This window comes from Furipterus horrens, unplaced genomic scaffold (genome assembly GCF_987537825.1).
Source record: "Furipterus horrens unplaced genomic scaffold, mFurHor1.1.pri manual_scaffold_5, whole genome shotgun sequence".
NCBI lineage: Eukaryota > Metazoa > Chordata > Mammalia > Chiroptera > Furipteridae > Furipterus > Furipterus horrens.
Genome location: NW_028327175.1, coordinates 161807616 through 161825238, shown reverse-complemented (window position 1 = coordinate 161825238; position 17623 = coordinate 161807616). Strand labels below are relative to the sequence as shown.

The following is a 17623-nucleotide window of genomic DNA, read 5'->3' as shown; positions in this document are numbered from 1 at the left end:
ATAGTCCCTTCCAAGCTCGTAGCTTTTTTTTGGGGGGGGGGGCGCTTGTAAGGGGGGGCGGCTGCAGGGGCAGCAGACAAAGACCGTGGATTTATTTAAGGGCAGGAAGGCACGCTAGGTCTGAAGATCCACGCCGCCGCGCTCCGGGATTGTAAATTTCCTTCTGCAGCTTGTGCCTGGTCGGTGTGGCGCCTGCTCAGAGCGTGTGCGCGGTGTCGGTGGGTTGAGTGATGATGAGCTGTGTGTACCTGGCATTTGTGAATCTGGGTGCAGCGGGTCTAGAGATCGTGGATGCCTGCGTGGAGTTTTTCCCGAGCCGGGAGCTCCTTCTCCCCGCCCTGCGTTTCGCCCCCTCTCCCTACAAAGTTTGGCGCGCGCTCTTGCCCGGACGGGGAAGGGAGGGGGCGCACGCCCGGGCAGCCTCCCGGGGGCCCCGGAGGCGGTCCGGGACTCTAGTTCCCTACTTACCCCAGCCCCCGAGCCTCCTTCGGCGGGGGCGGATCCAACTCTCCGCGGCTGGGATCCGGCGCCGGCAGCATCCGCTCGCAACTCTGCCCTAGTCTCAGCGGAACCAGCTCCCGCGGGGCCCCGGCTCTGCGCCCTCCGCGGGGAAGGCGGCGGGGAAGGAGAGAGGCAGGCGCGGCCCGGCCCTCCCGGTTCGCACGCCCGGCGAAAAGAGGCGCCAGGCGGGCGGCGTCCTGGCCAGCGAGGAAGCGAGCGATCGGTGCTGCCTGGCGCCCTCCCCGCTCGGGCCCGAGCGGCGGGCGGCGAGCGGCGGCAGCGGCGGATTCCTGAACCGCGTCCAAGGCGCCCGGGGAGCCCTCCTCTCCGTCCTCACCCCACCCAGCTCCCACCCCTGCGTGCAGACAAGTTGGGAACCGTTGGCGAACTTGGCGCAGTTCGGACTGTGGGCTGCGTGCCGGCCGGGCCTCCGGGTGGAAAAAGGGGAGGAGAGGGAGGAGCTGAGTGGGGAGGGGGCCGCCCCCGCCCCCAGGGAATCTTGCTCTCCGGGACCCCTCTGTGGGTCTTTGTTCAGGGCGCTGCACCTCGGCCCGCCCCTCCCCGGGGACTCGCTTGGGGCCGCTGGGATCCCCACCCCCTTCCAGAGAGGCTGGGAGGAGCTCCTGGCCCCTGGGTGGATAGGTAGGGGAGAGGCAGCGTGGAGATCTTCGTGGCTTCTCTCTGCCGGATACTCCCAGGCCGTCACCAGCCCCCCCATCCTGTCTCCTCAGAGAGACCCCGCTGGCCTCTCCGGTTCTTCTCCATCTCTGCGGGGGGTGGGAGAGGCAGGAGGGTCAAATGATTCCCCCACCCCACCCCCGGCTTCCAAAGACCATACACCCCCTCTATGACACCGGGGAAGTGAGAAGGAAATAGGGTCCACGCGGGTCAGCTGGAGCCGCTTTGCGATATCTTCAGACCCTCCTGGGAAGCTGGTGTCTGCGGCTGGGCGCTGCTGGACAAGTGAGGACCCGGTGGCGCAGGCTCTGGGGTACAAGGCTAGCGTCACCAGGAACGTGGTAAAGAGCTCGGAACTGGAACCCAATAGGAACCTCCCCCTTACTTGTCTGGATCCTGGTGATGCCTGTGCCCCCCAGCCTTTGATTCCAGCCCCTGAGGCTTTTTATCCTGAGTCTTACCAACAGTTGGGGAATTAGACAATAATTCAGGCCTCTCTAAGACCAGTGGTCCTGACATTTACTAGCATTTAGACACAATAAACTCATCCCCTGCAAAGGAGAAATTGGAAAATCAAAAAAAGCAAAAACCTCAACATCTGTACTTGACCTCCCTCTGTCATTCTCAACATTTGTTGATGAGAAATCCAAATAGAATTGAGCATAACCCCAGCCTTCCCAGGAGCGGGTCCTCACTGATGAGCGAAGTAAGAGGTTCATTATCTGGGTCCAGACCAGCTCAGGCTTCCACAAGGCTGTGGGCTGGAGGGCGCCTTGCTCCGGACTGTGAAGTGAGACCTTCGTGTCTCTTATAGCAGAAAAACCTGACTGTGCACTTTGATTCTATTATTAACAGTTCTTTGAGCTGCGGTGGCTAGCAGGACCTGAAGCCATGTTTAGAGCATGCGCAGTAGAGCAATGACTCAGGGGGCTGATGCAGCCCCTCAACATGGGTATGGTAGATGACAAATACTTCTTTGAAGGGTAAGGCCAACCTCTCAGAGCATATGCAGGAGCGCCGTAAACCACGTGTGCCTATGGAGGTTACACAAAGAAACACGTTTCTATCAGAACTGATATAGACAACATGTGCCCACGGGGACTGAGGGAAACAACATGTGCTTATCCAAATTAGGAAAAACATGTTTACAAGAAATTGTGCAAAATCAAACATGACTTTGCAATAAAAAGAAGCATAAAAACAGAGGATTTCAGGCCATGATAGCACATCCTGAGGGTGAGTCACTTTGAGACGTCCTGCCTGTTCCTCCTCAGGACAGGAAGAGCTCCCCTGTGCCTTGCAAGACATCCATTTCCCCACCTTGCCTCCCGGACCAGACCTGATCTGGACACTTGGGGACTCAGATTCATTATCCCCTAATGCTCTTGTGTGATGTTATTGTTATTAGGTTAGTATGGGTTTGGATTGAATCTGTATTAATAAAAACTGAGTGAATAGCATACTCACCTGTGCTGACTCACTATTATTTCTTAGTGCTGGTGTCACCTGTAGGGCTGGTGGTCGGATGGGTGGCCTGGCACTTTTGGCTCTTGAGGTTGGGGTCAGACCATCCAAGCCTGACCAAAGGTTCGTTTATAGGAAAGACTACTCATATATTGCAAAACACATGCTCATGACACCTGCTAAAGGAAACCAGAGATTTGGTGAGAATTCAGACCTTAGCGCGCCTCCTGAATAAGCCCCCTGAGTCCCTCTCTCCACATCTCCTGGCTACCCTCAGGTCATATCAAAGGGGGCTGGGCTCCGCCCTTGAATCAGCCTGTGTGCTTTCCAACAGGTTTTCAGAGCAGGTGTCTTGACACATGGGTTTTTCCAGCCTCTATCACCTCTTCTCAGAAGGGAAGGTCTCCATTTCAGCCTCACAAATCTGTCATGAAGCTACATTTAACTGCACCTGCTGGCCTTATGAGGGAGGCCTTCCTGTGGAACATACGGAGTCTTGGATTTTATTGCCAGAACTTTGAAATGCACCTCAGGGGTTACAAAAGCCAAAACCTAGAACTGTGTCACCACCGGATTATAGAGAATGGGACTCTGTGCTACTTAGGTCGGGGTGGGGAGGGGGAGCTCTAGTGATCCCTGGGAAATTCCTGTGTTCATCCAATGCTTATTGAGCACATATTGAATACTGGGGCCCACAGAGGTAAACAAGCCTTAGTCCCATCTTCCATCAGGAGAAGACAGACCTATGTCTAAATAAATTCTAGTGACCAATGTGCTATGTGAGATGAGGCTGGGGCTTGTCCAAGCACCAGGCACATGTGACGTGATGTGACTGCTGGCCCCTGGAGCTGTGCAATGCTGCGGCCTTATTCCTGGAGCTGGGGACCCCAGGATTGAGCTTAAGAGATGAACTGAGTTCTGCAGGTAGAAAGGGAAAAAAAAGGCAGAGATGGGACAGGTGAAGGGATGAGTAATTAAAAGAAGCAGGTGTGTGAAAGGGTATTCATTCTCTGTGCTTCAAGCTGGCACGAAAACCAGTACTTGGGCCTTCAGTGAGAGTGTCTTGGGTACAAATGAGATGTATAGAGTAAAGGTCTGATCCAAGACATTGGAAACTGTCATCCTAAAATAGTTTCTAGATTCAACTTCTTCTCACAGTTGCTCTGTCAAGAGAGTTGGTCCCAATTTTGTTGCCATTGTTGTTCTCTTTTTACCCTGTTTGAAAAATTGAAAGAACTTTCCAGGCCAGAGGCAGAATTGCAGAGCGTTAAGAACATGGGAGCCTGAGCAGCATTTTAATCAAGCAATCCAAGTTAAAGTCACTAAGAATAGGACACATGGACATCACGTGGCTCCTGCTGTGTTACGCTGAGAAGAGCACACAGTGAGTGTGAAGTATTCCTGTCCAAAAATACATCACCTGAATCTGATCATGAGGAAACGTCGGACAGACTCAAACCAAGGGGCATTTACAAAACAACTGACCTATAATACTTAAAATATCACTGACATGAAAGACAAAGAAAAAGGCTAATAAAGCAAGCCAGATTAGAAGAAAATAATGAGACAAGAATGCTGTGGTAGACAGATTCTAAAATAATCCCCAGTGACACTTCCTCTCTCCGTTCTCACATCCTTGGGCGATCCCCTCCCCCTGGGTGTGCCTGGACCCATGACCTGCTTTTACTGAATTGAATACAGCAAAGGTGATGGGGTGTCTCTTCTGAGATTACAGAAGACTCTAAGTGACTTCTGACTTGCTAGCATTCTCTCTCTGGCTCTTCTCAACTCCCTTCTTGATCACCTGAAGCAAGTTGCCAAATTATGAGCTGCCCTATGGAGAAGCCCATGTTTCAAGGAACTGAGAGAGGGAAAACTGTGGCCAACAGCCAGTAGAACACTGAGGGCTTCAGGCCAACAGTCTGCAATGACTGGAATCCTGCCAACAGTCACCGAGTGAGCCTGGACGCAGATCCTGCTCCAGCTGAACCTTGAGATCACTGTCGCCCTGCCTAACATCTGGATTGCAGACTTGGGGGATCCTGAGTCAAAGAGCCCAGCTAAGCCACATCTGGATTCCTGACCCACAGAAACTGTGAGATGATAAAGGTTGTTGTTGTAAGCCACTAAGTTTTGGGGTGACTTGTTATGCAGCCACATATAACTAATACGACCACTATATGCAGTGAATAATCCTGAACTGAAGCCTGGAACTGAAAAATAAAACATTACTATGAAAGACACTTAGATAATGGACAAATTAGAAATAGGGACCAAATGAATAAAAATATTGTGTCAATATTAAATTTCCTGAATTTGAAAACTGTACTGTTTTGTAAGATGATGTTTGGTTTATTACAGATATACATTGAAATATGTAGGTCATGATTTCTGCTACTTCCTCTCAAAAGGTTCAGAAATAATACTAATATTTCTTTTTTTTAAAGTATATTTTATTGATTATATTGTTACAGTAGTTCCAAAGTTTTCTCATTTGCTCCCCTCTGCCCAGTACCCCCCTTCCCTCTAGCAATCCCACCCCCCTTAGTTCATGTCTGTGGGTCATGCATATAAGTTCTTTGGCTTCACCCTTTCCTATATTATTCTTAACTTTCCCCTATCTATTTTGTAACAACCAATTATGCTTCTTAATTCCTGCACCATATCCCGATTTCTCTCCCACCCCCCTCTCAGCTAATAACCCTCCAAATGATCCCCATACCTATGATTCTGTTCCTATTCTGGTTTGCTTAGTTGGGTTTTGTTTTTATTTTTTAGATTCACTTGTTGATAGTTGTGAGTTTGTTGTCATTTTAATGTTTATAATTTTGATCTTCTTTTTCTTAAGTAAGTCCCTTTGACATTTCATATAATAATGGCTTGGTGATGATGAACTCCTTTAGCTTTACCTTGTCTGGGAAGCACTTCATCTGCCCTTCCATTCCAAATGATACCCTTGCTGGATAAAGTAGTCCTGGTTGCAGGTTGCCTTTCATCACATTGAATACTGCTTGCCAGTCCCTTCCTGCCTGCAAAGTGTCCTCTGAGAAATCAGCTGATAGTCCTATAGGCACCCCTCTGTAGGCAACTCTCCGTCTCTCTCTTGCTGTCCCCAGGACTCTGTCTTTATCTTTCACCTTTGGCATCTCAATCATGATGCATCCTGGTGTGGTCCCCTCTGGGTCCAGCTCTCCCGGGACCCTCCGTGCTTCCCAGACCTGTATGTCCATCTCCTTCACAAAATTTGGGAAGTTTTCCTCATTTTTAAAAAATTCTTGGTTCCTCATTCTACACTGGTTGACTGTTTTTTTCTTCCTTATGTTCCAGATCATTGATTTGAACCCTGGTTTCCTTCCCTTCAACATTGGTTTTGTGTGGGTTTTTCTTTGTTTCACTTAGCATAGCCTTCACTTCTTCTCTTATGCATTTGCCATACTCAAGCATATCTGTCAAGCCTGTGAGCATCTTTATCATCAGTGTTTTGAATTCTGCATCTGTTAGGTTGTCTATCTCCTCGTCGCTTAGTTCTCCCACTGGAATCTTGATCCGCTCTCCCTTTTGGGCCATACTTCTCTGTCTCCTCATTCTGACAGGCTCCTGTGTTTATTTGCCTCCGTGTCCCAGGTAGAGCTGTTGCTCCTATTACATTGTAAGGGGCAGAGCCTTAGGGATTCGTCAGTACAGGGTGACCTGTTTCACCACGTTGTGGTGCTGTGGTCCAAGAGGGAACAATGCCGTGCCCAGCACTCACCCCTTTCCCAGGCACCTCTCCCACTTCTGCACTGGATTGGCACCCCTCTAGCTGCTGCCCTGGACATCGTTCCCAGAGTGGGTGAGTCTGTAGATGCCCCAGGACCGTTGGGGCCCTTTAAACAAGTGGACTCTGCTGAGAGACTGGCAGTTTCTGCCTCCACCCCAACCCTCACTGGTTTGCATAGTCAGAAGCAATGAGGCTTGATTTTCCCCAGTCCTGGGACCATGAGCTGCTAGGTCTGGTGAGGAGCTGGGAGCACTCCCCAGGTGTCCCTCCTGACTTTAAAAATGCGACTGTGCTTTCTGCCAGCCTGCTGCTGCCGCCGCCGCTGCTGCTGCTACCACACCACACCCTCTCTGCCCTGGCTCTGCCCCTCCTACCTGTCTGAATATTTCTTCTTTATATCTTTGCTGGACTTCCATGTAGTTTGATTTTCTGGAACTTCTGGTTGTTTCTAGTTTTGAGGTAGTTGTATTCCTTCTTAGTCGTGGAGGGAGATGCAACATGTCTGTCTATGCATCCATCTTGGCCAGAAGTCCCATTTCTTTTAGCATGTTTCTTAAGAAAGGTCTTCAAATCCTCGCATCAGGATCACCCGAAAAGTTTGGTCAAATAAAAGATTCCCAGAACCCATATCAGATTCAAAATGTCTGGTACTTGGGCCTGGGAATCTGAATTTTAAAGATCAAACCAGATTATTCTTATGCACACCAAAGTTTGCAAGAAATAACCTGTCATCTAGGCTTTTACCACACTTTACCTCGGTTCCCCAATCCCCCTTCTTCACTGTAAAACAAGAATTACTTGGTTATCTTGCAAGTTGGTACTGGTACTACTACTGGTTAGCAAGATTCAGAGACATGGTTGCTGAAAGGAAATTGGAATGTCTCCCTAAGGTCCACACACTGCTGGTGAATTCTGTGTTCAATTTGGGAAGACTCCATTCTGGAGATCAAGCATAGATACTTAATCCTAATATTTCTTATACATATTACATATGATACATTCCATATATTATAAAGACAGTTTCATTTACCTGTTGTGTAACATACTGCTACAAAACTCAATGGCTTAAAACAACAAAAATGTATTACTTCTTTAAAAAAAATTTTTTTTCTTTTATTGATTCTAGAAAGAGAAGAAGGGAGAGAGAAAGAGAAACATCAATTATCTCTTGTACACAACCCAACTGGGAACCAAACCCACAACCCAGGCATGTGCCCTGACCAGGAATCGAACTGGAAACTTTTCAGTTTTCAGGAAGAAGCCCAACCAACTGAGCCACACTGGCCAGTGCTACGTCTTTTAATTTTGTGGATTGACTGGATTGATCTAGAAGGCTCTGCTCCTTATGGCATCAGCTGAGGCCACTCTGCTGCATTCAGCTGGCAATTCGGCTGGGCTGGAAAGTCCAAGAGGGTTTACTCCCATGTGTGGCACCTCCGTGCTCTTCGACATGTCCTCTCTCTCCACATGTGGTAGCTTGGGCTTCCTCACAGCATGATCATTTCAGAGGAGATGGATTTCTAACATGGCAGCTAGCCTCCAAGAGAGGAATTGCAAGCTCCCTGTTTCAAGGCAGCCCAGCTGCCTGCTAGGCCAGGGAATCACTGAGCAATATCGGGTCTGACTGAGGCAAATTCTCTTCTCTGGTCCAGGAATACCTACTTGGCAGTGAAACTCAGGAAATAATCCTGGGGGCAAAGGAGGAGGGGAAGAGGAAGACTATAAAGAGGTTCTCTCAGCTGGAGTTAATGGGCACAGAGGCTGAAGAGCCTAGAGTAAGCTTTTCCCTTTCCCACTGCCTCACTTCATTTTAACTTCCTCTGCCCCCTGATCATTTTATCCTAAGAGTTCACTTAAAGATGTCAAGGGGTAGAGAGGAAGAAAAATGTCACTTAGCACGAAGTGCCAGGAACTTTACCCACCTCATTTCACTTAATCCTCACAACAACTCTACAAAGAAACCATTAGTATCCCCTTTTAAAAGAGAAGGTAGCAGAAGTCTCAGGAGGTGCAGACTCATACTGCAAAGGTATTGAGTCAGGGAATTTATTTGTTTCTTTATTTAACAAACATTTTTTTTGGCCCAGGACTGTGCTGGGCTTGGGAACACAAGGATAAATGATGTCATAATCAACTACTGCTGCAATAGTGCAAAGCAAACATCCTCCAAATCTCAGTGGCCTACAACAACCTGTATTTCCTTCATTCACAGGTCAGAGGGTCAACAGAGATTCTGTTTCGGGCCACAGGTCAGCTGGGTTTGCATCCAGCTTTTGGGCTGGGTTCACATCCCCACATTCTATCTGGACCAGTGGTTACTCAGAACACATTCTTCCCAAGGGAGTAGGAGAGAAAAGTCAAACCACCCAAGCACATTTAAGGCCTCGCTGACATTACTGGCCAAAGCAAATCCCATGCCCAAACCTAAAATCATTAAGACAAAGAAGCTTATTCTAAGTCTACCTATGCTATGGCGATGGCATAGATAATGAATTCTGTGACAAGGGCAATAAAGACTTGAGAGCAGGGATCTAATCTGCCATAGGCCTTGTCCCCAGGGAGCTAGCTCCCAGTCCAGTGGGGGCGGGGGGGGCGTGAGGGACTCATAAAGACAAGATTGCAATGCAGTGAGGTAAGTGCAATGAGGAGGCGTAAGTGGGTGGCATGGGCGTGTGCGTGGGTGTGTATGCATGCCACAGGGGCATGACGGGGGGTCCCTGCAGCCACCTAGGCTTTCTAGAGAAGGAGACTGCCAAGGTAAATGGTAATGGATAGGGTAAACAGGCACTCTCAGTTGAAATAGAGAGAAGAGGGTAGGGAAGCAAGGAAGGACATTATAGGCAGTCACGGCTGTGAGCAAAGGCGAGGAGACCAGAAACTGGCTGGTGTGTTCAGGGAAACTGAGAAGAAGTTTTCTGTCCCTAGAGCATACAGGGAAGGCAGCGGGTGTCAGGAGTTGCTGAGAGGGAGAAGCAAGCAGGAGCCCAGCCACTGGGGCCTTTGTCCCGTGCTGAACATCTTCCTCTCACTCCCAGAGCATTCCCCACCCTTTTGCACTCTGCTGCCTGTCCTGGGGACTGGCCTGGATGAACTGCAGCCAAAGCTCTCATTCTGGGAAGATGGCAGAATGTAGTTTTTGCCTCTCCCCAAATTCTCCATTATGGACTGAATTATGTCCTCCCAAAATTCATATGTTGAAGCCATAACCCCCAAAATGACTGTATTTGGAGACAGAGCCTTTAAGGGTATAATTTAGGTTAAATGAGGTCATAAGAGTGGGGCTGTAATCTGACAAGACAGGTGTCTTTAGAAGAGGAAGAGGTTCCAGATCTCCCCCCACCTCTCGTGTGTGTGCGTGCACGTGTATGTGTGTGTGTGCGTTCACAGAGGAAAGGCCATGTGAGGACGCAGTGAGAAGGCAGCTGTCTACACTCCAGAAAGAGAGATCTCACCAGAGGGGAGAGGGGTTGGGGAGCATGGGGAAATAAGTGAAGGGATTAAGAAGTACAAATTGGTAGTTACAAAACAGTCACAGGGATGTAAAGTACAGCACAAGGAATACAGTCAATAATATTGTAATAACTACGTCTGGTGCCAGGTAGGTACTGGAAATATCAGGGGGACACTTTGTAAAGTATATGTATGTTTAACCACTGTGCTGTACACCTGATAGTAATACAAAATAATATTAAATGTAAACTTTAATTGCAAAATAAAACAAAACAAAAAGAAAGGTCTCATCAGAAACCAACCCTGACAGCACCTTGATCTTGGATTCCCAGTCTCCAGAACTGTGAGAAAATAAATGTCTGTTTTTAAGACTCCTAGTTTGTGTTATTTTGTTATGACAGCCCTAACAGATTAATACACACACACTCTAAAAAACCCCAAAACAACCAGGAAAGGCAAAAACTACATTCTGCCATCTTCCCAGAATGAGAGGCTTTGGCTGCAGTTCATCCAGGCCAGTCCCCCGGGACAGGCAGTAGAGTGGAAAAGGGTGGGGAATGCTCTGGGAGTGAGAGGAAGATGTTCAGCACAGGATAACACCTAAAGCAAAACTGGGTGACAGGTTAAACTCACAAGCCCAAAATACAGGTGTGGTGGGGACAAACCACAGCCAGTTACAGTTACTAGACTCATGTGATATTAGTATCTCTATGGAAAGAAGAAGAAGGAAAACAACTGAGCTTTTCATGGTTCTGAGAACAGGTACCCCCACCCCCCAGCACACACACATCACCAGCTCATGCTAAAAAAAATATGGCAGGCCAGTACAATAACAGCTGAAACTGGAGTATAATTCTGCAGAATCCAATTTGCATGTGAGTGCCAAGGGACCAACCACTGTGCAATGAGGTCTGAAGCCATCTGGGCCCTATAAACTCACTTTTGTTTCCCCATAAACTCTTGAAACTACTATACTGAAGTTCCCTTTCATGACAAAGTGCCACACTTGGACTTTGAGAGTTGAAACCAAACTGATCAGGACAGGCACACTAGGGACAAACAAAGAGAAGCTCCAGATAAAAATGGAGTTGGAGGATGAAGGATCAAAAGATTTCACAAAATACAAAGTCCTGTGTGTGTGTGTGTGTACATGCATATTATATATACACACACACGTATACATATTATTATAGAGACAGATTTTATTTTGCAAATATGGTTGCAAAAATTATCTCCTTGTCCCACGTGCTCCTCTTACAATGTCAGCTTGACACTTGTCCCTTTAAATATTGGGATCTATGTACCTGGCTGGAACTTTGTGACTGGCTTGACCAATAGTGTACAGTGGAAGTAAAGGCCATGTGACTTCCGAGACTATTCAAATGTCATGCACATCCACCTTTTTTCCTAAAGTGTTTGCTCTTGGAAATCAACCACCATGCTGTGAGGAAGCCCAACAAACCACATAGAGATCCCATCTAGGTGTTCTATCAAACGGCCAAGCATCCACCACCAGACATGTGAGTGACAGAGCCTTCAGATGACCCCAGCCCCTAGCTACCAGGTGTCCTGAGGAGCCAGGTGTCCTGATGCAGACATGCCATCCTCACTGTGCTCTTTCTGGGTTTCCAGCCCATAGAATCTGTGAACACAATCAAATGTTTATTGTTTTATACACTACATTTGGAGTGATTTGTTATGTAGCAATAGAATTAGAACAATCAATTTGGAGACTCAACAGAACCAGGAGCCTAAAACCCACGAAGCAGGAAAGCTATTCTTATCCCATATACTGGAAAATTCACTTTACTTAAAAAGGAACATTAGAAATGCATCGAGGTTGAATCTTGTGTTAACTTACTTTTAAAAATGTAGAATAGGTAACAAAATAACATTCCTATGAATGATAAAAGCATGCGATAAAGCATGTTCACAAGAGAGATGAAAACCGAAACTTGATATTTCAGGACAAAATTAAAGAAAATTTTTATATGATAGAAGTTATGAAGTAACAAATTAAAATTAGATAAAATCAGAAGTGAGTTGATTGGAGGGTAAGGAAGTTTTGAAAAGAATGATGATAAAAGTTAGAAAATAACTAAATATGAAAGAATAAGAAATCATTTCAGAAATAAAGATGAAAGAGAAACAGGAAAGAGAATAACCACAATAGATAATATTTTAAGAGAAAAATAAGATGGAAATGAGGGCCTTTTAACATATAGAAGTAAAATATAAAGAGATAAAAAAGATTTAAGCCCTGGCTGGTATGGTTCAGCGGACTGAGCACCGGCCTGCGAATGAAAGGCCCACTGGTTTGATTCCCAGTCAGGGCACATGCCTGGGATGCAGGCTAGGTCCCCAGGTAGGGGCGTGCAAGAGGCAACCACACATTCATGTTTTTCTCCCTCGCTTTCTCTCTCTCTTCCCCTCTCTCTAAAAATAAATAAGTAAATAAATGTTTTTTAAAGGGTTCAGGAGTAAGTGATACATCCAGAACATAAAAAAGGAAGATTTCAACATACATGTAAGAGGAATCCATGAAAAACCTCATAGAAAACCAAAACCATGAATTAGAACAAATGCCGAAAACTATAATTCAGAGAAGCATTTCTCATAAAGAGCATGGCTTGAAATTTGATATTGAGGAGGAAAACTATATCTGGGTGAGTCAACCCTGAGATTTAAGTCTAGGAAAACTATCGGGCTTTAAAGAAGAAAAAAAGTGGGTATCCAAGAAAAAAGACCAAATCACTTATAAGGAAGTAAAAACAAATTGTCATCTGACTTTTCAACAGCAACGCTTTGTGCCAGAAGACAATATAATGACATATTTCAGGAACTATAAGCCAAGGATGATATACTGAGTGAAACTGACCTTCAAGCATAAACATCAAACTGTTATGAGCATGGAAAAAGCCTAAGAAATATTGTTCCCTTGACCCCTTTTTGGATAATATACTAGGGAACAGGCTTTAGAAAACCAAAAAGATTAGTGAATCATTGACATTAAGTCTTGTGAAATATCCCAGCTAAAAACAAAAGAAGAATCATAGAATTAAAATATCACCATTTTTCATTCTTAATGAATTAAAGAACCCAGGTAATGATCATATGTGGCTGCTAATATCACAAAAAATAGGTCATTGGACATTGTGCATCTCCTGATGGAAAAATAACACACCGCCTATTAAATAGTCTTGCCAAAAAGAAGAAGTAGAAGCAGGTCTCCTGATGGAAAAATAACACACCGCCTATTAAATAGTTTTGGCAAAAAGAAGAAGTAGAAGCAGGGGGAAGGGGAGGAGGAGGAAGGGAAATGAGCTTGAATCTGATCAAGCCTATAATGTGACTACTAACTTAAGGAATCATGAGGGACAAAGAAACATTAAAATGGCACCATCAATATTGACATAATCCAGATTATAAATAATTCTACTGGCTACAGACCCAAGTTTTTCAAAAACAATCAAATAAAAATTGCAAGGAGAAAACAAAGAAGAGATGGAAGGGAAAGAGAAAATTTAAAAAATTTTTAAAAATCTAAGCCGTATTAATCAAACACAATGTATGGACTTCACTTGGATCCTGATTCGAGCAAACTATTTTTAAATATATATATAAAATAATGAATGAAATGTGAACTCTGATGGCATGTTTGATGATTTAAGTAACTACTGTTAAATTTTATAAATGGTATTGTGGTAGTGTTTTTATAAAAAATAAAATAAAATAAAGTCCTTACCTTGTAGGGGTACATGGTAAAATGAAATGATATGTATGATGTTTGGAGTTTCTTTCCAAATAATCTAAAGAGGAGAAAGGCTGGTAGTATAGATGAAACATGACTGGCCATGTATCGCTAATTGCTGAAGCGGAGTAATGGGTACATTGGGTTTGTTTATACTGTTTGTTCTGTCTTGTACGCGTTCGATGGGACATGCAGAGATCATTGCAGGTAGAGAGGCGATGCTGAGGCGGCGGGTGGGCGTGGTCAGGGAGGAGCCTGGAGAGGCTCGCTCCGCCACCCTGCGGAGCTGGTACCCTGTTGGAGGAGCAGTGGACACGGGGCGATTTAGAGCACGAGAGTGGCACGACCAGGCGGTACTTGAGGACGGTCAGTATGGATGCAGAGTAAAGGAGGGTTTGGCTGTTAGAAGGCTGGAGTTAACTCCTAGTCATTAATCAATCAGGGTCCAGGTGAGGAGCGGGTGGTGGCCTGGGTGAAATGGTGGCTGTGGGATGGAGAGACGTGGCCCTAGTTAATCAAGATTTATGTAGGAGAGGCAGTGGTGGGGCCTCTGATGGAAGGCGCATGGGGAAGAGAGAGAGGAAGGAGCCCAGCAGTGATAAGACAGAAGCCCACTGGTGCCGACCTTGATCTAAGCACTTCACCAAAGGAGCTTACTTCACCTTCTCATGGACACTTAGAGGAAGATATGGTTGCATTTGTAGAAAGCAAAACTTGAGACCAAGTGCTGGAGTCTACTGCTTGGTTAGGAGTGACCCCAGGGAGCAGGAGGGAGGGACAAGAAGTGAACTGGGAAGGCGGGTGTGTGATACAACTGGCCACCACTGGGTGCAGCTGAATGAGTGCTCTGTCCCCTGGGGTATGAAATAGAGGCATGTGAAATGCACCTCAGGACAGATGGACCAGGGAGGCAAAGGAGAAAGAATTTATCTATCAGCTCTTGCCTCCCATTGGCCAATATCTACCTCAAGGGCCTTACACTGCCCCCACCTTGGTTATGCAGAAGCGGACACCAAGCCTGGCCCTGCAGCATCCCACGCTTCCACGGTCTCAGAGAAGCCCAGGACAGGAGGACAGAGGTGTGCGGCAGGGACAGGAGACCAGGCCTTGTCAGAGAAGCCAGTCATTCCACACAGAGCTAGTTGCCACCACAGCGGTGAGAATGAATAACAGCAGAGGCCACGAGCATCTCAGGTGGTGCCTAAGGGGTGTCTGATACAGGGTCACCATGAATATCACCACCACTGTCATTACCCCCATTTTACAGGTGACTCACAGAAGTCACTCACCCACATAGTCTGGCTCTGAAGAATGCATTCTTAGCCATTGCACTAAGCTGCCTCCTTGGGGCAGCTCAGCCCTTAGTGGGCCTTGGGATTCCAAAGCCTTTCAGGATGTAAGGAAAACAGAGCTACCAAGATTGGCTTCATTGTTAGGGAGGAGTCAAAGGTGGAGAAAAAAGGAGACAGAAGAAATAATAATCATATATTGGAAGATGGCTTTGCAATTCACTTAGTCAATAAATACTTGTCAGGCACCCATTGCATGCCCAGCCCTGTGTACAGGGCTGAGGAGACAGAGGTGGAACTGATGCACTGTCCCTGGGGAACCTGGTGGCACAGGCATGTGGTGAGTACTCCAGAGCAAGACAAGCAAGGCGAGGCAAGGTAGCTCAGATGCCACCTGCCGGCCGTGTGACCTTTCTGAGCCTCTGTTTCCTCATCTATAAGATGACTCTGAGGCAGAGGTACTTCGCACAGTGCCTGCACAGTGAGATAGTGCTTATTACTACCGTGATGAGGCCGGAGAGACAGAAAAGGGACATCCCTCCATGCTCAGGGTTGTTGCAAAAGGCCTTGCAGAGGAAAGAGGCTTAACATAAGTTTTGGGGTGATTCTGTTGGCCCCTCCACTGCCCCATTCATCTCTGACCTCTCAGCCTGCTCAGTGTCCCAAGGGCTGGCTGGACCGCTACTGACTGCCTCACTTTGGAATCAGGCAGACTGGGGTCTGAATCTAGGCTCCACCCTTGAATTTATTCAACAAAACTTGTTGAGTGCCCTCAATGGGCCAGCCCTGCTCTAGGTGCTGGGGTGCAGCTGTGTTCAAAGTTGACCAACTCCCGTCTGCAAGGACTTTAGTCTAGTGAGCAACACAGGTCACAAGCAATCAGATAATGACAGAATGCGATGGAGTGTGGTGTGGCAGCCAGGCAGGCATATCAGGTAGAGTTCAGGGCTGTGTACGAGACAAGGAAGGATTCATGTGGGGAGATCATTTAGATAATGTGCTCGAAGAAGAAGCATTGGCCTGAGCAAAGCTTCTAGCCCACATCTGAGCCTCAGTTTCCTCATCTGTGGCCTGGAGTGAAGTATGCCCACCTCTGGAGGGTGTTGTAAGGATCAAAAAACACCACAAAAACCTTGATGATCCAGACTAAATGATGCCAGGAAAAATGACTTATTTCTTAGCCAAAGAAATAAGTGATGTGTGTCAGGGAAGGACAGTGAGCATGTGAGTTCATTTAGTTTCTGCTTTTATGCTATGAAAGCTCCTTTTTCTTTTGTTTTGTTAAGGTTTCTGTGTAAATGGGTGGGTGAATACTCACTAAAGAAATGAAAACCTGCCCCCAAAATGTCAAAACAAAACACCTTACCTGTGTTGGGCACTCTGGTAGGTTCTCAATAACATGCCAGGTTCCCTCTTCCTGAGGAGTCGGGTTATGTGGATGCTAGAGAGGTGGCATGATGGAAGTCAAGTTCTAGTGACATTACGTGACAGCACCCAGAGGACCGCTCGAGTCTTCCTTGAGGCGGAACAGCAGGCAACCGCGTCACTGATGGCAAAGAAAGTCAGCACATCTGCAGGTGAGTGTGCACCAGGTGAGGAGGAGAGGGCATGCACTGTACCAAAGGCTGCCCTGCACTGAGCTACCCGGCCACGACGCCCCTCCAGCCTCGCCTGTAAAGCCAGCCCCAGGCTCAGCACCAGCCCACCCTCTTTGAGAAGAGATGACACACACCTGTTTCCCAGATGGCCAGTCTCAACTTGATGGAGATGAGGATGGCATGGAAAATCCAGACACCCCATCTTTCTCCCCCTCCCAGTTTTGTCTCCACTGCACCATATCCTGACCCTACTTTGCAGAAGAGACTTCTGGTCACAGAGCATCACCAAAGTGCAAGTCACAGGGGCCATCTCGAGGTCTGATTGTCTGCTGGGAATTATAGTACAGTGGCGGTCAGGCTCCCAAATTACAGGCTGCCAGGCTAACTGGTGATTGGAATGGATAAAAATAATCCATGGCTGAAGTTCAGAGGTAAGACAGGCATCTTTCCTTGGAGAACAGGGTGGCTGCAGACGTGGCCTCGGCAGGACCATGCTCCCTTTTGCACTTGGCTCTGTGGACAAACAGGTTACTGGGAAGCCCCACCCCTTGTCTGAGTCAGTCAGGGGGCCAGCCCTGCCCGGGGGTGGCCCCTGCACCCCAGCCCGGCAGCAGCTGCCAATCACCACAGTCCTGCTGGCTGGGAACCACTTGTCCAGAGACAATTTGGGCAGGAAAGAGGATTTGAAATTCTACTCCTAGTTATTTCACTTTGTTCCATCTTTGGGGACCGATTATAAAAAAAAGATCTTGGGGTAATTGTATTGAGGTCTGTTTATAGAGCTAATATATGTTGTTTTGTTTTATTTTTTAAAAGGATCCTGGCTTTTGAAATGTGCTAGAAGGGCAGAACAGTGTGCACAGTAGGCTACCATTTGTGTGAAAAATTGGCTGGGGGAAAATTCCAGCCTCTTTATACCGAAGCATGATACCACCTCAGAAGATGTCCCTAGAAACCAGTAACATCAGTTGCCTCCAGAAAGAGGAACTGGATGGCTGGGGCCACAGGTGGTGGAAAACTTTTATTTTTGCTTTTGCTTACCATAGAGAGGCTCAGATGATGCAAAATATAAAAAAGAGGCCCTGATTGGTGTGGCTCAGTGGGCTGGGTGTTGTCCTGCAAACTGAAACAT

General features: G+C 46.9%; 1 protein-coding gene and 2 long non-coding RNA genes across 5 annotated transcripts in view; all 3 read right to left on the bottom strand.

Moving 5' to 3' along the window:
• Positions 1-819, bottom strand: part of CHST3 (carbohydrate sulfotransferase 3) — a 31458-nt gene extending 30639 nt beyond the window's left edge. For all 3 annotated transcript variants that reach the window (XM_090278168.1, XM_090278171.1, XM_090278167.1), the window contains exon 1: positions 469-819. The gene's annotated coding sequence lies outside the window, so the exon portion shown is untranslated. The remainder of the gene's footprint in view (positions 1-468) is intronic.
• An 858-nt stretch (positions 820-1677) lies between these two features.
• LOC150010249 (uncharacterized) lies at positions 1678-2797 on the bottom strand. Its single transcript, XR_016511394.1, has 2 exons — positions 2647-2797; positions 1678-2213 (listed from the first exon to the last, which is right to left on the bottom strand). It is a non-coding gene; the product is annotated as an uncharacterized LOC150010249 (long non-coding RNA).
• An 8623-nt stretch (positions 2798-11420) lies between these two features.
• On the bottom strand, positions 11421-16427 carry LOC150010248 (uncharacterized). Its single transcript, XR_016511393.1, has 3 exons — positions 16260-16427; positions 13599-13662; positions 11421-11495 (listed from the first exon to the last, which is right to left on the bottom strand). It is a non-coding gene; the product is annotated as an uncharacterized LOC150010248 (long non-coding RNA).
• Positions 16428-17623: the final 1196 nt, after the last annotated feature.